Source organism: Sciurus carolinensis, chromosome 7 (genome assembly GCF_902686445.1).
Source record: "Sciurus carolinensis chromosome 7, mSciCar1.2, whole genome shotgun sequence".
NCBI lineage: Eukaryota > Metazoa > Chordata > Mammalia > Rodentia > Sciuridae > Sciurus > Sciurus carolinensis.
The window spans coordinates 148,485,388-148,507,074 of NC_062219.1; positions in this window are offsets into that span (position 1 = coordinate 148,485,388).

Below are 21,687 nucleotides of genomic sequence, written 5' to 3' on the forward strand. Positions count from 1 at the left end.
AGTGTGCAACCTGAGCAGCAAACCAGGGAGAGAAAGAGAATGAGAGAGAGAGAGAGAGAGAGAGGACCCCGCTCTAATGGAATGGGAAGCTTGGTCATATCCTTCCACTAATTAAAAAACAAAAAACAAAAATAGAATGCTTAGCTTCTCTTGCTCACTTAAAATATAGCATTTTATTAAGAATTTTGACTCTGTGTTATGTTTGTTGCAGATTTAGCCTTGGCTTATCTTTTCAAGTTTGATTCATGGTAGTTCTTGATATAAGAAAGTGATACACAGAAATGGAGGAAAATTGGTCTCTCCCTTCTGGTTCATTTTGCTCCTCTGGCATTTTGAGTAGGAAAGTATTCTGAATCCTGTATCACAATCCATTTGTGTTTCTTGTTTCTTTTAGATATTTTGAGTATAGTTTTTATCACTTAACAATTTAACCTTCCAGAGATATAGATTGTTCCATATCATCATGTAGTGATTTCTCTTCTTCTCAAAGTATTTAACCCTCAGTGTGAGCACCGTTTATGAAATAATCCTCCGGGCAAAGCCACATCTCTCATAGACGAAGTCTTTCTGGTGTAGATTTGTGTTGGGCTCCACTTCCGGGCTATTTGTCATCACTACCAACTTTTACGTGTACCGTGTCATGTCACCAAAGTGTCACAATATGCCTTATTATCTGGTAATGCCGGTTCCCTGAATTACCGGGAAAGACAAGCAAATGATTTTTAGTATCTGCCAGGGTTCAGGCTGACTCATGGGAGGGTACAGTTTCATATGTAAACACATTATTTTCAAATGAAATTTTTCCTTCTGCGTATAATGTATTTAATGTTGTAAAAAGCTGGATAATCCAGGAAAGCGTAAAGGAAGGAAACAAAAAGCACTCAAGCTCCATCAGCAGGGAGACATTTAAAATATTTTGAATCATATGCCTCCGGACGTTCAGAGGTGCGTAGGATACCTGTACAATTTGAGCATTCTTAATCTGAAAATCCAGAATCTGAAATGCTCCCAAATCCGACACTCCTTGAGCACCAACCAACACCCCCAGGGGAAAATGCCACACATGGGGTGTCACGGTTCACAGTCAAAACAAGGTGCTCTAAACACCTGCCGGAAAATTACCTTCAGGAATGTTCAAGGTGTCTGTAAAATATTAATGAACTGGACCCCATCCCCAGGATCTCTCATTGTGGGTATGGAAATAGCCCAAGAAAAAAAACAAATCCAAAATCTGAGAAGCACCGCTGGTCCCAGCAGACAGGGGAGACCCAGCTGTTACTCTGCAGGGCTCCTGCCCCTATTTCAAGCACTAGCTAGTGGATATCAGTGAAAGAGTATCTCAGAGGCACAGTGCAGTGTTTTCTATGGTGTTAAATAGTTTTAGTTATTTAAAACATCGTTTTAATGATTCCATATGACCTGGAGGGTGTGTTATAGCATATTCAGTCAATCCTTAAGATTGTTCCCAGTTTTCTCCTTTAAATGGGGCTGTGATTCACAGCTTTGATAGAATAAAAACATCACCCTAATCCCAAGAAAACTTCAGAGTGGGCAGGAATGACATCATGACCAAGAGATGGACTCTGTGCATTAGGACGTATCTTGGCTTCGTGTCCCTAGAGTGAACTTCATGGTCAGAAGGATTACATACAAATTTCATAGTTTTTTCCTGGACACATTGAAGGTTAAAAAAGATTAGCGGCAAGAGGAATTTTCCCTCCGCCCCCTTTTCTTGAGAATGTTCTACTGTGAAGATTCTGATGGACTGAAGAGCTTCCTGTAGAAGCCGGTGGAAGTTCCAGGGTCTGCGGTCCTCGCTGGGTGGAGCTGGGAACCTGTGTGGAGGGAAGACAGCGAGCAACAGGCCTGGGCCGTCCTGGGGAGGGGAAGGAGAAGATCAGACAGAGACGATCCCAGACGGGCCCTGCGGGGGAGGTGGTTTGACCGTCTCTGGGCACATGTTGGATCACTCCTCACCTTTCATTTCTAGAAAGAAGATTTCTGGGCCAAAGGGTGTCGGTAATCTCAGAGCATCGCACTTTCTGGACTCTGATTTGAGTCCTGGCTCCTGAATCTTGCCACACGCTCTAGCCACACTGGGAACGGGCGTGTGAGATGTGGAAAATGTCACTGAAAGGCGGGTCTGGCGGGCGTCGCTGTGAGCTTCCCAGGTCATGCATCTTGGTGGCACTGCTCCTGTCCCCCTCAAGTCAGCGCAGGGTCATGTTGAGAAGACATACTTCTGATTTACAGTCCTTGTTATTAGAAGATGTCTTGCAAAAATGTAACGGGTCCCAGACAACCGACGAGAGGAGACCGACCGGGTTGGAGGTGCGTTTCAGCTTGCTGGGTAGGACTCGAACGTGAAGTGTCTTCAAGCTTGGCGACCTGTGACGCGAGCTCTTTCTCTGCTGGCTCCCGCTGAGCTCAGTCTAGGTCCAGGAGTCTTCAGGTCCTTGGCTACTAACATGGCCACACGTAGATGCCCTAAGACTCCCTCACACTTCCCGAGCTCTCCTCCTCTGCACCTCTGCTCCACCTGTCCCTGTCCCCAGCGCTCTGGACTCTTGGCTCTTTGGGGGTCTCCCGGAGGGCACGTTGGTCCTCAGACACCTTCCTGTCCTCCTCCCTGGCACTCACCACTGTCCCGGGTCCTCTGCTCCAAGGCTCTTTTTGGTCGCCCAGGTTCTTCCCTTGGCTTTGGAGTGGGCGCCACACCTTCTCCACCCTTGTGGATGAAATAGCACATGATTGTTTAAAAACCCTGAGCCAGGTGCCATGGCATACGCCCACGATCCCAGCGACTCGGGAGGCTGAGCAGGAGAATCGTGAGTGCAAAGCCAGCCTCAGCGACTTAGTGGGGCCCCAGGCAACTTAGCCAGACCCTGTCTCAAAATAAAAAATTAAAAAGGGCTGGGGATGTGGCTCAGTGGGTTCAACCCCAGGACCCCCCAAAACAACAACAACAACAAAACAAAACACGACACTGAGCTCCTGGAAAAGGCAGTCCCAGCTCCCTGCAGTCTTCCTGGCACATGGACCAGGAGTGGAGCCAGGTGGAGGGGACAATGCTGCTTCTGAGGAGTTGGTGCTTCTCAGGAAAACCAAGGGAAGCCCCCGAAGGCAATACCTACCATGCCTGTGAACTTCAGCATGGTCTACCTGGAGGCAAGCTCCCAGCTGTGGGTCGACCGTCCTGCCACTTCCAGCTCCTAGCATCCCTGGGAAGGGAACCCAGGTAAAGGATCAGACAGCAAGGGAGAGGGGGAACACAAAATGCGCACCCCTGAAATTATGAGAGGCACCTCAGAGTTACAAAATCGACTCAGTGTTATGGTATAGCTAGGAGGTGACCCCCATAAGCTCCGTGTGAATGCAGGATGTTCTGAGGTGACGTGCTAGGATTGTGGGAGCTGTGACCGCGTCAGTCCATCCCAGTGTGAATGGACTGGGTGGGCACTGTCAAAGCAGGGGTGCCTGACTGGAGGAGGTGGGTCACAGGGCGAGGCCTGGAAGGGTGCTTCTGCTCCTCCCTTCTCTCTCTGCTTCCTGGAGACCCTGAATGGAGAGTGCTCCTCCACCATGCCCTTCCGCCATGATGTCCTGCCTCATCTGGGGCCCTGAGCAATGAACTCACCCACCATGGATTAGGCTTCTGGAACCATGAGCCAAAAGAAACTTTCCCTTCCCTAAGTTGTCCTTGTCAGGTATTTTGGTCACAGTGAGAAAAGCTAGTATGGAAATATCTTCACTCACAGAAATTTTGTCAGTGTGTCTGTAAAGTGAAATAAGAAAAAAAATATACAACCCCTCAATTGTCTAGAAACAAAACGTCTCTTGGTATTGAGATTAGTTGCTCTTTGGCCTCCAGTAGATGGAACACTGAACAGCCGTGAACAATGCCAAGGGCATTCTCGAAGTCAAGGGCTACTCCACGTTCCACAATGCAGGCCAACCACGCCATCCTGAAGTGCAGCAGGCTGGGGCTGTTCCCTGCAGATGCAAAAGGAAAGGGCGTGGTCTGACCTGTCCACCTCTGGAGCAGGTGTTAGCTCTAGACCAGGTGGCATGCTTCCCACAGGTCCATAGTCCACAGAACTGGGGTGCTTTTTTTTTTTTTTTTTCTTCATTGTATGGTTATTTATAATGACAGAAGAACTGGTGGTAACATAGATGTCCAGTGGAGGGGGAATGCTTAAATGAATTTTTTTTTTTTGGTCATTTAAAAAAATTTTTGTTTTTACAGAATGTGAAAGAAGTTTTGAGTGAGAACAAGTGAGGTACTTTTGCCCCATTTCCCGAATGACTCTGAGGCAGAGGAGTGGCGGATAGCACAGGACCATAAACTGGTTACCTTCCACAGTTCCTTAGGGTGCTGCCTTTCTTAGGTGTGCAAACCTTTTAATTCCTTGGTGGTTGTTCTATTGGAAAGATAAGTTGAAAACTGTATTTCAGGATTTCTGGTGAGATTCAAAGTGGTTGTTCAAAAGAGGCAGAGAAAGATGAGAGGCAACAAAACTTCCACGTTTGTTTTTGGTGTACGCATAATACAATGCGACATATTTTGTATTATTATATTTAATTTTTGTTTTACTTAATCTTATATAGCTTAGAACATATGTTAATCTATTTGAAGAATTAGAAATATTAACTTATTTAATAAATACATTAACTTATTAAATAATAATATAAACTTATTTAATAAATAATATAAAACTAGCAATCCTTCATACTCCCATTCTCCAGATGACCATATTCAGCCATTTGTGATATTTTTCTGTAGCTTCTTTTCTTTTCCTTGAACATATACATCCTGTATTGTTGTCGTGTAATTACTGTAATTACTGTTCTTATTCGTATATCGAGGAAGAACACTATTTGGCAATCTGCATTTTCACTTAGCTTTATATTTTGAACATCTTTTGATATGAACTCATCTATGTAGGTCATTGTGCTCAGGGCTGAATAGTTGTCCACCTTGTGAATCAGCCATGATTTCTCTAATTATTCTGGTACTGAGGGGAATTTATGCTGTTTATACCTTCTCATGAATAAACTGTCTAGTGCAAAAGTGCTTTAGAAAGCCAAATTCCTAGGAGTCATCAAGCTGGTTTAAAAGGCCCCCATAGCTATAATTTCAACATATTTTCAAATTGTTCTCCAACACACATCAGCTCTGAAAATGTAGTGGAGGACCTGCCTCCTCACACCCTTGTCAACGCTGGACATTATAAATTACTTTAAAAACCCAAGGCAGAGAAAAGCAAATAACATGCATGCTTTTAAGGGGTTAAAGATGAAGAAAGGAGGAGGAAAAAGAGGGAAAGGATTACAAGGCAATAATTTCAACAAACGAAGAAAAAAATTCACATGGAAGCCCGAGTAACTGGAAGTCCAGAGCAACGGAGGATTTAAACCTCATGTTCAGAGGACTTGAGGTCCCCTGGCTCTTTGTGGCTATGCTCACGTCAGCTGGGACTTCTTGACTGACGGGTGAGGTAACTCTGCCAGGAGGAACGCTCGGCCCTGGGCAGCGTGGCCAGCTCCGTGCTACGGGGACTGCCGACGGCTTCTGGGGCTGCCCGGGTCAAGGGGGAGAACGTGTGCCTCACCTGCTGCAAGCCGTCCACTCCCAGGATCACAGACTGTCGGAAATTAAAGATCGATCACAGAAATGCACGCAGCCACTAATGCAGAAAAGTGCCCCAGTGCAAGATGTAGTTCACTGGCTCGGCACCAAACCACCCTTTTGTCCTGCTTTGTCATGTTGGAGCCAGACCCTGTGACGTCGCTCCTTACCTGGCTGGCACAGCACTGAGATTTTCAGTAGAGGGCACAGGAGGGACCTGCGGTAGGAAGGGGCTTCTCTTTATGCTCTACTGTGTTTTCTCCTTTACCTGTTTTTAAAATGTATTTTCATTTGAATCGACTCATAGCAATTTCACATATTTAAGGGGCGCACTGTGACATTTGAGAACGTGCGTACGTGCGATGACCAGGGCGGCATCATTGCATGCCGGTCACTCCAGACGCAGCATTCCTGGTGTTGAGAATGTTCTTCACGCTGGTTAGTTGGAAATGCTCGATTCTTTTTCGTCAGCCATAGTTATCCCAGCCTGCGGTAGCACGTCGGAAGTGATTCTTCCTATCCACCCGCTCCGGGTGCCCGCGAGCCATCCCGGCTCCTCCCTCCGCCCCCGCTCCTCCCTCCGCCCTCCACCCCCTGCCAGGCTCTGGTAACTCTGTTCCCTTCCCCATTCCTTTGAGATCAACTTTTGGGCTTCTGCATGTAAGCGAGAACCTCTGGCACGTGCCCTTCTGGGCCTGGCTAATTTCACTCGGCTAATGTCCTCCAGGTTCCACCCAGGTTGTTTCGAAAGGCAGATCTCGTTCCTCTTTACGGCTGCATGTTTTCTGCCTGTCGATTCTTGCAGAGTGGCTGCTGATGGTGTCAGAAGGGGCACTCCACCTCCGGCAAGCTGTGCTGCGCCCCTGGCTGGCGGGTCTCCATGCGCCTGTCTCTGCCTCTCCAGCTCACCAGCTATGCAACGGCTCTGGTTTGGGGCCATCTAGGGAAGTTCTCTGCCATTGGGCTGCTCCCTGCTCTCCCTGCTCAGCTTGCTGGCACCCCAGGGGGAGTCTTCTGCTGACCAGCCCTGATCCAGGCCTCCTTGCTGGAGGCCTTGGGCGACTGCCCCAGACCAGCTCTGGCCCCAGCCTGCACCAGCAGTGCCCCGTTCCATCCAGGGGCCAGTGCCCTCCTTTCTCCTCCAATGGCTCCATCTCAGCCTTGGGGAGAAGTTCCCCTTGCAGATTTGGACCTTGTAGTCTCCCCAGTTCTAAGGATTCGGTGGACTCTATTCTACCCCTTCTTGGTCTTGTTCCTAATTAATCAATAGTGCTTTATGTTACGTTCTCTCCAGTGCAAGCTGTCGGGGTGGGTTCTGCTCCTGACGGGGCTCACCTGGATGCAGATGTGGTAGTAGGAGCATCCTAGGAGACAGATGATCATGGATTGGACTTTGGGATTAGTTTGGTTATGCCTTTCGAATGTTCTGAGATCCTCAGTGGGAAGCAGGAGGCTAGTGATGCGTGACATGTAGACTCCTATCAATCAAGCTCTCTGTGATTGACAGGGATGAAGAACAAGTGAAGCAAGTGCCGTGGAAGCCCAAGTGTCTGTTGCACTGTTATGGAAATGATGACGACTCATAGACCACACTGAACATGGACGGGGATGGCGAGGTAGGCAGGCGTGCGTGTCCTGCATCCCGTGGCTTGCGTACATCCCACCTGCAGCTCAGGCTTTCTGCGCTTCTGAGCCCCACGGTGATCTGCCATGCTGCTGGCTCGCTCCTTCTCAGTGGTTCTCAGGGCAACCAGCTAGCCATCCTTTGAAAATGTCGTGTTCAGAAGACGTCCTGGTTGGCGATGTTCAGGAGACGTCCTGGTTAGTGGTGTTCAGGAGACGTCCTGGTTAGCGGCGTTCAGGAGACGTCCTGGTTAGCGGCGTTCAGGAGACATCCTGGTTGGTGGCGTTCAGGAGACGTCCTGCTTAGTGGTGTTCAGGAGACGTCCTGGTTGGTGGCGTTCAGGAGACGTCCTGCTTAGTGGTGTTCAGGAGACGTCCTGGTTGGTGGCGTTCAGGAGATGTACTGGTTAGCAGTGGACTGCTCTCTTTCAACCCATTGGAAAGAGGAGGGTCGCCGTCATGACTTTGACTTTACCTGCTGATGTCCTTGTTCCACTCAGTGGTCCTTGTGGAAGGTGGCAGTTGTCGGTTCTGCCTTGCGAGTGAGGGAGCCTAGCAAGTCCACCCTTATTGACTATTCACTAACACATACTCTGTACTAACAAGGGCTCTCGCTAAGTGGTAGCAGCACTAATCGATGGGGGATAATGAGCCCCTCCCTCGTCGGGACTCCCTGCCCCAGACCCTCTGTCGATGATCTCTCAGAGATGAGGAGCCACCTAGGGAAGGCTGGGGCAAGCACGGGATGCAGGGCCTAATATGTTTCTAACCTGCTTTTATGGAGCTTTTAAATTAATGTGGGATGAGTACCTACGCAGGCTCGAACAGGTGTGAACACACACTTTAACCAGCTGTGTAATTGACCTCAGTGGACCAAGCCTCACTAATCACCTGCCCACGTCCAACCTATGGCTGTAAAAGGCTGTTCATTTCAGTGAAAGATTCCCCAGGTCTATCTGGAAAATCCCATGCTGGGTTGGGATGCGGTGAGTTTCTGGGTCACCGAGCACATGCTAGCACGTGGGTCAATTTCCACCCACTACATGCCAGACATGCTGCTGCTCCCTTTGTTTGGCTCATTTGTTTTTAGCCTTCCTAAAATTTGGGGGCTCCCATGGATGTCATCTGTGGTTGTGTACAGACGCGCCTCTGGCTTCAGACCTGAGAATCCAGGAATTCCAGAGTCACGGGAGCTCTTCTGCCATTAGGAGCGCCTCTTAGTTCAGGGGTTGCAGACTGCCATGTAATTCGGCGATCTGGCCTGGCGTCTGTCTTTGTAAATAAGGTTTTTGTTGGAACACAGTCGTGCTCACTGTCTCTGCAGGATCCGTGCTGCTTTTGTGCTACTATGGCCGAGGCGAGTAGCTGTGTGGGACACTGTCGTGATGTGCAAAGCTGAAACTACTGACTGTGCAGCTCTGTCTGGCACAAGTTTGCTGACCCTGGAGATTGAGTCTAATCCATTCTACATTTTTCAACTTTTGCTGTAAGTTGTAGATGTTATTCTTTAAAAAAGTGTTTTCCAGGAGCCCATAGTATAGCAGAGGAAAAGAATATAAATATGTGTCAGATATATGTAAATTCCTCCCAAACTTTGATTTCTCCTTATATAAGATTTAAAAAAAAATCACTTCCAAATACTTCTTATTTCCTTGCATGGTAGATTGGGATCCCCTTCAGTCTCTACCACAGCACCTTGCTTTAGTGTGTTACCTATCTGTTAATTTGTTTGCCGCCCATTTTCTTCTGCAAAATGCAAGTTCCACAAGAGGGAAACTTCACATTTCTTCTTCACATATCCCCACAGTCTAGAATAGCAGCCTAGAATATGCTAGATGTGCAACAAGCACTGTGCTGTATGAATCAAAGAAGACTTCGGGGGTAAGCTATGCCATTATTTTATATACCAATAAGGAAGAAAAAGCACTGGCAGATAACATACAACATATGCTGAGATAATGTTGATTAAAAGATGTGTTCTTATTTCAGAGTTGTTAAAATGTGGCACAATATGCATCTTACAACTACTGAATGAGGGTCATTGTCAAGTGGGTGGAAGAACTGAGGGTCTTAGGATATTTTTTCAAGACTTAGCTAACATTTCATCTTAAATCACAAACAGTTATTAAGGAATTATGTGCAATATTCTGGTCTGGTAAAGTCATCTGTATTAGTCAGCTTTTTGTTACTATAGTGAAACACCTCAGGCAGACTACTTTCTAAAGAAAAGAAGTTTATGGATTTAAAGCAGTTTTGGATGCTAGGAGTCCAAACAGTGAGGTGAGGGTCACCCTTGGCTGTATCACGTGTGTCTCTCTTTGTGATCTCTCTTCTTCTCCTTATAATGACAAAAGAATTCAATTATGGGGGTCCCATGATTAAGTCCCCACCCTCTTAATGCCATAAGACTTTGGGGATTCAGCTCCTGCACAAGTTCAGGGGGACAAACCATCAACCCTGACCATGCCACCTGGGGAAAGGTCCTCCGAGCTGCAGAGACTCAGGGTCCACCACCCCAATGCAGGACTTGATCAGATACCCTCTCTTACTGATCACCTCTGTTTCTAGTGGAGTTGTGATCTGTTCTCCACAACTAAATTATAGGCCCCTAGAGCGTAGGGACCAGTTTTTCTTTTTAAATTATGTATGCTTTCCCTTTCTCTTACCCAGAAAGGAGAACATGGCAATTGAAGGGCCTGCAGAGTTGAATATTAAGTACAGAGAAAATCTAAGACTGCTTTGAAACAGATGGATAAGAGACCAGCAGAGATGAACAGATTGAAAGAATGTATGAGAAAGGGTAGTCTAATAGAAATTGATGACGTGTGGACCTGGAGCTTGCTGGCGAGACTGCCCGGCACAGGGTAGAGGGTGCGCTGAGGAGGTGCAGACCAGGGTGGTGCGTGGACAGGAACACGAGAGCCTGCCTCTGTTCTGCCTCTGTCTACTACCTGACCTCCTCATCCCTGTGCCTGTCGTCTTTCCTCAGCAACCCCAGGCTTTTGATTGGCAGGTCTTTCCTAGTAAGACACCTCCTGCAAGTAGGAGGAGAAAGACCTGCTAGTCCAGGGAGACTCAAAGAAGGAGCCTCTGATTTATTGAATCGCTTCATTTTCCTCTCTGCTAGGATCTTTACATAGGCCTTTTATTTAATCACAATCACCTTTGTAAAGATTTTAGATTCTCCTCTGCAACCTCAAAGGCATCAACTAGCAAAGCTGTCATGCGCACTCTGGTCTAATCTAAAATGTGGGGTCTGGTTCCAGAACCCACAGCCTTGCCTTGCAAGAGAGCATGCTGCCCCCTTCTGGTTGGAAAAGTTCATGCTTCCATGCATTCCTAGATTTAATACTTAGATATTTTTGAATACTTAAAGAGATTTTGCTAACATTTAGAATATATTTTAATACAGCATCCTATGTGTCATGACTTTAAAAATCTCCAAGATGAGAAAACAATCTCCCTCCATGCAAACCATGGAAGGAAAATGCTTAAGCGCTCTTTCAGAGACTGATGCTTAGACGAGGGGTAGGAGCCCCCTGGCCCCGCATGTCAGCTCCAGACAGAGTACAGGTGTCAGGCCTTCTTGGGTGGGACCAGTCGTTTGTTTTATTTTCTTTCCTAATGAACAATTGGACTAAAGGATCAGATTTAATTATAAGGAGAGTCCCTTTCTGTTTGCACATCGCTGCAGACCTAATTGTAGGCTGGCCTCCCTGCTGCGGCCCAAGTGGTCATTAGCTGATAACGGCCTGTTCTTGTCAACAAGGCCTCATTAACCATTGTGTTTTTTTCCCCCAGCAAAATGGTTGTAAGGGTTTGAACTTGTGATTGAGGGCATTTGGGCCTCGCGGTACTCAGACGAACTGTGCAGTTGGTTCCTGGCCAGATTCACGCACTCTGGTCTCAGGCAAGCGATGCCGCCCAGGGGTGACCCGGGTCTGTGCTGCCCCACTGGCAGCACCATGACCTGAGAGCGCGGTGTCTGAGGGCTGAGATTCTGGTCCCCACTCCGCAGCTCTGCAGCAGTGTGGCTTTGGGCTAGTCACTTCTCTTCCCGTTCCTCGGTTTCCTCACTTGAAAATGAGAAAGCCGTATTGAATGACTGGTGATAGAACTTTTGGCCAATAAAATGAATCTTGCAAGCTTCTCCTGCAGGGTTCTTTCTTCTTTTTATCAGGGATTTTGTCTTCTTCGGCTTCCCACTAGAGGGCAGTGTTACATTAGTATTACCATCGAGGATTGCACAGTACACACTCAGCAGAAAGCCACGGACATTCAGGCTGGGAAGGGACCTTACTTATTTCTCATTCAAAATATAGAAGTTGTGCTGCAGTGTCCTCCACGGAGAGTCATCCTGTCCTTGTTGGGTATTTCCAGTTGGGAGCCTTGCTACTTCACAAGGTAGCTTTTTTCTCTCGCTAGTTCTCATTATTAGCCAGTTCTTTCTTCAATGATAAAAAAATCTGTTTACCTGAAAACTGGACCCACTGGTCCTGTAGCACCACAGGAAACTGCCTAGCCTCTTTCTCATAATGGCAACTCCAGATATTTTCTAGATTTGTAATATTGAATAATTATACTTACATTCGTTGGTAATTGTAGACTCCAAATTTTTATTGTATCACTGGTGTGTCAGGCACCCTTCCGGATGTCTTACATTATTTTAATTTGCTCCTCACAGTAAGTGCTGAGGGAGATCTCATCTTTACTTCCCTCTGCTTCACTGAGGCTCAGACCCAAACCATGTAACCACTATGTAGTGAAGGTGGGATTTGAACCCAGGTCGGATGGACTGATACCCTAAGAGCCAGAGAAGCAGGCAACTTCTGTGTGATCATACAACTCAATAGAAAAAGAAGGAACTGGACTCTGGTGTTTGGGGACCATGTTTACTTTTCTTTGTGGCCCAGCATGACACCCTTCAAGACGGCTGCCACTGGTTGCCTGTGTCCTCTTTTGTATGTGTAAATGTTCCCAATTTCCTTGATTATTATTCCAATGGGTTCCTTGCTATCCTGTCATATTTTCTGAGCCTTCTCTTAATTTGCAGTATCCTTTCTAAATTACAATACTCAGAATTCAAAACAGTGCTCGGTCTAAACAGGACAGAGGCACCGAGATGGCCCTTCCTGCCATTTGGACTCAATTTTCCATTAAACATTGTCTAAGGTTGCATTCATCTTTCAATACAATGTTGGCTGATGCCAGCTGTAAGGTCAACAATACTCCCTGTTCCTTCTATTTTTGTTTTAATTTTTATGAAATGTAAGAACAAGACAAAATGATCCTATTTTATTGTTATTGATTAAGAAGTAAAATCCTTCCGATCCGAGGAGGAGATCTAGGGAGCAGAGGGTACCTAGAGCAGATTCCTGGCCTCTGAAGACATTTAAGGGAGTGGAGGCGGACACACTCACCTTGCTGGGACTGTGATGGAGCTGGTGTTACCAGTGGCTGGTTGGTGTCCACGGTTGTCTTTGCTCTGTGAGAAATGCTGGCTCCTGTATGTGGCGGACATTTGTCCCTGTGTTTTTCCTGTCCAACATCTTTTTCACAGCCCGACTCTTAGGTCTCTTTAGAGAAGCCTGCCCATAACCCAGGAGGGGCCCTTCACCAGGAGGTCCCTGATCTTCTAGGCCAAGAGATGGGCCTGTGAAGCCCTGCTCCCTGTGCCAGGGAGGGAGTGTGGTTTCTGGTGGCCCAGGACCAAGGACCTGGAGGCTGGCTCATCATGGGGACACAGCGCCCCCAGCAGTCTGTCCTTAGGTCCTGCTGTCTGATCTTGTGGCCTGACTGACATTTTCTTTGATCTGCAAGTTACTTACTGTTTCATTTCAATCATAGGTGAGTGTAGGTATACAGAGCTGTTCCCCGGTACTGGTTCCAGCCCTCTGCCCAGCCGACACCCAAATGTACTGGTGCTCAATATACATATGTTTTTATATGATGGTGTATCAACTGCAGACTTGAACTCATCTCTAGATTACTTATAATATCTGGTCCAATGTAAATGCTATGTGAGTAACTGGGACACTATGTTGTTTAGGGAATAATGCCAAAGAAAAAAGGCTGTACCTGTTCAGTACGGACACAATTTTTTTCCTGAATATGTTTGAACCGTGGTTGGTTGAACTTACGGATTCAGGAACCCATGGATGCAGAGGGTGAATTGTATGAGTATACACATGGGAGTGTGTGTGTGTGTGTGTGTGTGTGTGTGTGTGTGTACGTGCATAATTTAGAAGATCAGTTTCTGATAATTGCAACCAAAACAATTTCTACTCAAACATTGATCTTTGGAGTATATTTGCCTTTTGACATAGCTGTATCAGAAAGTTTTATTGTTTCACGACATAACAGAATAGCTAATCTATCCAGAGTTTGTTGGTATACTATCTATTGTGGAAACTGTTTTCTGATGCATTTGGGGGATTATAGTTCTTAAAATATGTTTGCCACATCTAATGTGAGAGAAGTATTCTGAAAATCCAGTGATAAATAAAACTTTATAAATTAATTTCATTAAGGGCAATTGCTAGTCAATAAAAATCAGTGTTCACATCCAGTGTTGAATCTTTTAGAAGGCTAATCACTTATCTGTTTAAATGTAAAATTTAATGAATTTACTTTTTTTCCAAGAAAGAGTCATTTGTATGTTTTCTATTAAGTGCTAATTCAGTTTTGAAGCCTATTAGTATATGATCTTGGTGACAACATTATGTATTTATTTAGGCAGTGTTTTTACACATCAGCATGGGCCTTCACAGCTATAGAACCTTTCCAGTTCTCTTTCTTTTATGTTCTCATCCACACACCGGGCATCTCTTTCATGTGAGAAAATTCCAAACTCACTTATGGTCTCATCCTTGACTTTCTGAGCTTTAGATCCGCACTCTGAATGTGAGGGATATTCATTGTGTTATTCTAAGGGCAAGCACAGTTTGATGTGACGTTCTCAAACCAAATTATTTTATCCCAAAGCACGGTATCGAGAACATTTTTACTGCTTCGTGAATCTCTCTGATAGTCCAGAGTGGCGATTTCTCCCTGGTTCCAGTGCAAAGGAGAAATGGGCTTTTCCTACGTCCCTGACAGGCTCTGCTCGTGGGCCCTGTGACTTTGGGGGTTGTGATTATGAGAAAGTTTCAAGCTAAACTTGAGGCCTTCTCTGGCTCACTCATAGCTTCATTTTATCTTTCTACCCTTATTTTGCTCTGGTCTTCTTGTTTTCTTTATTTCTTTAAAAGCTCACTATTTTTACTTTCTGTAGCATGCACATTTTTGAAGATGTTATAAATCCCCCTTTTCTCCCTTCGATAGTGGCATAAATAAGTAAAAACTAACACATGGAGCCGTCCTGTTTCTCCAGCTCTGTCTCTTCTTGCTTTGCTTTATCCGTCTCTTCACTTAAAGTCATCTGAGGCTCCTTTAAGCCTCAAGGTTTAAAACTGGAGTTATTTGAAATCTTTCCTATCCCTCAATCCTCTTGGTTCCTCATTCCCTGATTGAGATATCAGAAGCTGTTCAGCTGTACTTTCATTATATCTCTTACAAAATGGGAAAAAAGGGGATGGAGTGGGGAAATGGTCAGCTCTCTGGAAAATCTGGGGACAGAATTTAAAGAATGTGGTAATCTGCATCCCTCCTATCGATGATCTTTTGTTAAAAATCAGCAGCATTTATACCCATCTATTCTATCCTTTACCTTCTAGCAATGATCATTTTACCCAGATTAACTTTTCATTGCTGGTTCTCTGGATGATTAAAATTACCATGTTTTTGACTCCAAAACCTGAGCATGTGACAGAATTCCCCAGATGGCAGGTTAAAACACAGATTTCTGGGCCCATTTCCAGAGTTTCTGATTCAGTAGGCCTGAGGTGGGGCCTGATAATGTGCTTTCCTGATGCGTTCCTAGGTGCTCCAGCCTGGGAACCCCACTTTGAGAACCACTGCTCTCCACTGCTCCTTACCGTGGTACACCCTGCTCCCAGGCACAGCTCCTTCCAGGGTGCTGCTCTTCTCAAGTCTTCACTGGCCCTTCATTGTTTCAAATGTCCTGCCTAGTATTCAAGACCCTGAATGATCTCAAGGCAACTTGTCTCTTTCACTTCCTGATGTTTCTCCCAGGTCTGCCTCACTTTTCTCTTCCTTTCCTCATCTCTGCTTATCCATGATCAGTGTCTTGGCCGGGTCTCCTCAAGTGCCCACATTTTTCAGGAAGTCTTTTCCGATGGTCCTGGCTGTAATGGAGAGCCAGCCCTCTTGGACTCCCTTTGAGTGGTCAGAGCACAGAGCCATCAATGATGAGTGGAGTGGTCTTTGTCTCCTCTGCTGAATTGATCAAACATCAGTGCCCAGGATCTCCAGCTCTGTTGGATGCACTTCACATGGAAATCATTCTTTCTATTCATTTGACTGGCTCCTGTATAGAGATTTTGGGGTTGGGAGTAGAGAGAATATGAATGTTATTATGAAACAGTTTTCCTGAGTACACATTCTTTATTTAAAAATCATACCAGGGCTGGGGTTGTGGCTCAGTGGTAGAGCACTTGCCTCACGTGTGTGAGGCACTAGGTTCAATTCTCAGCACCACATAAAAATAAATGAATAAAATAAAGGTCTATCAACATCTAAAAATATATTAAAAAAATAAGAAAAATCATAACATTGTTCATTTTCATGAATATCAATGAAATAGTTCACAAAACAAAAAACAAGCAATTAGGGCATACAGACCTTGATTTGTCTCATCACACCTTGGGGTTTCAACTGAACAGTAATTTTTGTTGCATCTTGATTATTGCCAAGGTTTATTAATTGAATATTATGGCCAGTTTATGGACCAAGTCATATAGATGATAATCTGTCATTGAAGAATACCTACATTTGCCAATTTGTAAATGATGAAATGTTCTATTTTTAAATAGAAAAATGAATGATTACATTAAAATAATGTAATCCAAAAACTTTCTGGAGTACTAATATTAGCTGCATGGATATAGGATTTTTAAAAAAATATTTTTGTAGTTGTGGATGACCTTTGTTTTATTTATTTATTTATTTATTTATTTATTTATTTATTTATTTATATGCAGTGTTGAGGATTGAACCCAGAGCGTCACACATGCCAGACAAGCACTCTACCACTGAGCTACAACCCCAGCCCCAATAAAGGAGGTTTTTTTTTTTTTAAATCAGGGAAGTTTAGAAAATTCTAGATTAAATGATGTTAAATCTTACTGAGCTGCAGGATTTCAGATTCATATATGCTAATGTGTTTTAGAAATCTTTTTAAGGGGGCACGTAGTATTTAGCATTCTCTCAAAGTTCTTTGTGTGTTGACTTATTTTATTTTAAAATTGCAGAGTGGTTCGCAGTGGTAACTCCCGTGATCACACTTTGGGAACGAGGTGCAAATCTCCTGAGTGTGTGTTGACAGTTGCCCCTGCAATGGCCTGAAGCGCATGTTCGAGAGGCAGCACTGAGCATTCAGTAGGCGCTTACCCTCTTATGACCAAGGTAACCCCCAGGGCAACGACAGCCGAGCGCACATCTAATTGGTTTCTTTTGCGATTTCTCGGATTCCTCTAAGTCACTGGGCAGGAATGTTGTTGAGGGTGGACCTGGGAGGCTGCTGGACCCAGCTGGTTCCTTCCTCTGTCAGCTGTGCTCTCTTGTTGCAAGGGCAAGATTCTAACCGGGCCTCATTGCCTGAGCTAGATGAGGCTCTGGACAGGGCTCCAGCAGAAAGCCTACTTGTTACAAGCCTTTCTGGAACATTCCGTGTTCGGATGGGGTGACAGCCATTTTAAGCCTGCCACTAAGATTACTGCTTATGTAGGAGGTTACATCCAGGTCCTGGGAAACTAAGATTTCTCTGCCACAGGGTTTGTGTGTGAGGCCCCAAGAGTGTGTTTTCCCAAAGTTGCTCCTGCATTCTCTTTGTGGAGGAGGTAGGAGGTGACTGTGTGGATGGATAGATGAATACATGTCCCTTGCTAACCTTTTCCTCTGGGTTTTCTGGATAATTCTCAACTCTATACCACCTCTCATTCAACCTCTTTTCTGACTATCAATGAATAGAATGATTCCTTCGCATAATTTGTGATTTACGAGAATTTGATTCGATCCAAAGGGTAGAAAATCAGTCAGATCTCTTTGAGTCAGTACCTTCAATAAGTCCCCTTGACTGACCTGCATCCTGGTAAAGTTTTCCCCCTTTCAAATCTATGAGAATCTTAGATGCTAACTTCTACTCTGCGTCTGGGAATTTATTTTACCATCATCTTTAAATCAAATGCAGTGTAGCAAAATAGTTTTGAACTATTTGTTGTCTGAGTTCCTGAATGAGCATGCCTCATCTGGAAATCTCAAGTCTGCAATGCTCCAAAATCTGAAGCTTTGCGAGTGCTGATATGATATGCCACAAGTGGGAAATTCCACCCTGACCTTGGGTGACAGGTCAAAGCTGAAATGCAGGTGTGCAAAAAATACTGTCTGAAATGAACCTCAGGCTGTGTGTATAAAGGGCGGATAAAACACAAATGAATCATGTGCTTAGACTTCATTCCCATCCTGAAGTTATCTCATCATGTATATGTAAATCTTCCAAAATCCGAACGTTTCTAGTCCTGAGCATTTCAGATAACACTCAACTTGTGCTATCTCTTTCCAAGGATGTTGACTCACGATTTTGCTATATCTCTTTATTTTGCATTTTGCTCGACTCAGGTTTTCCTTCTGAATCCTACAATCAATGCCCAGATGACTCCTATGATAGGTCTGTTTCTCCTAATCACTGAGCTCAGGAGCACTTACTGAAGTCTCAGAATTATTTCTTCTAACTTAGATATGCAGTCCTTTTAGGTTTGTTCTAACTGCTTTATCTACCGTTGGGGCACACTAGTGTACTGATTGATTTTTGAAGCCATAGAGGTGAAATGTCTAGAGTGATCACTTTGTTCTGGCTTGATGCAAAATGGCTAACTATTCTTAAGCTCTGTTTGTAGGTCAGTGTTGCTGCTACATTTTGGGTTTTCGATGGCCTAGTGGGGATTAAAAAATCCAACACACTCTCATTTTCATCCCAGAGTTTTGTAACAGTCCAGTGATCTATTTAATGTCAGCAGATCTTGAGATCTCATACACTTTACTCCAGCTTTATATATACGTTTTAGTTGTAGGTGGACACAGTACTTTTATTTCATTTTTATGCGGTGCTGAGGACTGAACTCAGTGCCTCATGAGTTCCAGGTGAGCGCTCCGCCACTGAGCCCCAGCCCCAGCCCCTTTGCTCCAGTTGCTAGGTCTCATTTCACCAGCTTTTTTTCCTTTGGTCCCTGGCTTGGCATGCTCAGGTTTGCGACCCAGCTGAGACTACCACAGCAGATCTGCCTCTTGCTCTGTTTATTAGGAGTGGTGAGTTGGTGCGCACAGACATCCACATCTGAAGATTTTCTTTTTAAAACAGGAAACAAGGGTGAACCCAACAACGTGTGGCGGAAGTACTGGTACCTGTGAGCTACACAGGTGGAAAAAGCTGCCTGTGAAGCAGAGTAACTCCTGCGACAGAAAGAGAAGAGCGGCACCTGGCCGAGGCTGCGTCTCCCTGAAGCAGTGAACCCCACCTGGGGTCTCCAGAAGCTCTTTTCTTCCATTTGAGCTCTAAGACTGTTGCGTGAGAGTGAGACAGGGGTGAACTCTCCCGTGTCTAGCTTTTCCAAGACGTCCTCCCCACCCCTTAACAAAGGTGCTCCCGGAAGCTGCTTTCCATTGCGCCTGCGGGTGTTGGGTTTGGTGGCTCTCATCGGCATCTTTCCTGGTAAAGCTTCTCTTTTTCTGTTTCCTTGAAGGTTACCTTCTGTTGCTCTGGAAGGAGAAGGCGATACTGCTCAGGACCCCTCCTGAGTAAGCTGTGGTCCTCAGACAGAAAAACGCAGGTTGGTCATGGTGGAAAAGCTTTTGAGAACTTGGTGGGACAGGTGAGGTCCTTTAATGCTTAAATTGGTCAAGAGGTGAGACTCCTGCCCTCTAGAAACTTGGGTCATAACCACCCATCTTTGATAGTTTTCTCTCCATGGATGTCACATGGTATGGAAACCCTTTTCTCATGGCCGAAAACAATCTTAAGAAAGTCTCACTGGGGGAGGAGGATGGAGTGGGGAACGGGAGGGATGTCCCTGGCCAGGAGGCCGGAGGTGCCCCAGGAAGCTGTTTCCTCTGAATAGTTAAATGGCTGCCTCTCAACTTGCACAATGTCACATTGAATTTGAAACAGGGAACTTTTTATATTTTTCCCCTGATTGTGCTGGCACCTGGCAGATGCCTATTTACCACAGGCATCAATACACATAGTAATCAAAGGAAATCAGAGGCACAGATTAGCAACAGCTGCAAGTCATTAGTGACAGACACGGGAAAACACAATTCTGCACCCAACTTTGAAATAACCAATATGAGTATTTCAGAGCACGAGGGTTACCGCAGGGCACTCGCGAACACGAGAGCAGCCAGACAATAGCTGGGCTTGTCTCTCCAGAGAGCCTCTTCCCACACACTCTGTATCATCAATCAATCAATCACACGATATTGGTCCATTGAACGTGAGCCCTTTGCGCAGCACGATGCCCATCTGATCTTCTGATCAAAGGTCGTCTGAACTAAGAGATACCCTCTGGCCGCTGCAAAGTCCTGCTCGCCCCGCTCCGAATTTTTAGTGGTAGGGACTTGAGTGGATTTCTGATGACTTAATTATATTTTTGACCTGTTGGGAAAAGGGGCATACCAAGGGGGAAATAAGGCATTTCCTCTCCTATTTAATTTCATTTTTTCCCCCACAATTCTGTTTGAACATTGGTGGTGATGGATAGCTGTTCTTTTGCTAGTTACATATTTTCATTGGCAGCACTAACCTTAGCCTGCTCCAAAACATACTATTCAATTTTTAGCTTTTTCCTAATCAATTCATTCAGTGCTTCGGTGAATACAAGTTGGTCATTTAAAAATTTCTAGCTGTTGCCTGATATGTCCCAAAACAAATTTAGCCAGCATGGGTTTCTATTTTAGACCATCTCTGGAAATGCAGATTTACTGTACAACTGGGTAATGGCTTAGAGATAAACAGACACAGTGAGCTGCTGTCTGATTAGCAGGACTGGGCAAAATTTAGCAATATATATATATACATATATATATGTGATATATATATATATATATATATATATATATCACAATAATTGGACCATTGGACCATAGGGTGTAGCTTAAATTGGTCTCACGACCATATGTGGTCTCTCCTCCCTTTACCTGATATGAAGGTTGAATTACTTTTTTCTGTTTTAGAAACTTTTTTCTTCCCCTGGCCTCCCTGCTTAAAAATCTTATGAAGGTTTTTCTACACATTCTTATAATAATAATAATAATAATAATAATAATAATAAATAACTTGTTTTGGAGATTAGGAAAAGAAATGGGGAACATGGTACCTTTTATCTGGTACAGAGCCAACTGTTGAATATCTGCTTTTTAAAAGAAGCAGTGTCAGATTGAAGAAGGCTTCCAGAGAGCACGGGTTTTGGAAGGTGCCCTATAAGCCACAGATGTGTGTTATAATAGTCGTATGTCTTGTTTTTTTCAACTCTCTAAGGAGATATTATTTTATACTTCACTAAATACCATAATCTCTAGGTTTAGGGAGATTTGATTTCTTAGGGTCATTTTATGAGAAAGTGAAGACATAATATTTATTCACAATTTCATTTACTAATTAAGTCAGCATTACTTATTGAATACCTGCTATATCTCAGGGAATGTTGTAGGCACTATGGATATAGCAGCAAAATTAACAAGTGACTTGGATATAATGAACTCAAACAACAGTGAAGACATAAGCAGATTGTATCTGAGGTGGCAGTCTGACTGTAATTCTATAATGACTGCGTTCATTTTTCCTCCTCCCCATTCCTCTCTGTCTCTTCCTGTCCCACTCTTTCCCTCTTTCTCCTTAATTAGTATTTTAGACCACAGAGAGGCATGGGTTGAACAGGACTATTTAATTCAGCAAAGTACACATTTTTTGAGAATTAATCTGTATTAGTTAGGATCAAGCTTCCATAATAAATATAGTCCAAGACTTCAGTGACTTAACACAGTAGACGTTTATTTATTGCCCCTGTAACAGTCCAGTGAGAGTATTTATTCTCAATGAGTGGAGTATGGCTTTGCCAGGGTTCAGAGTCCTGATTCCTGCAGGTGCAAAGGGAAACAGGGTGACATGGTCATTTCTTTTTTAAAAATTCTAATTTTTTATTGGAGCGTCATAATCACATATAATAGTGGGATACATGTGACAAGTTCGTATATACACGTACTATAATTTGGTCAAGTTCATTCCCTGTACTTTCCCTCCACTCTGCCCCCTGGTCTCCTTC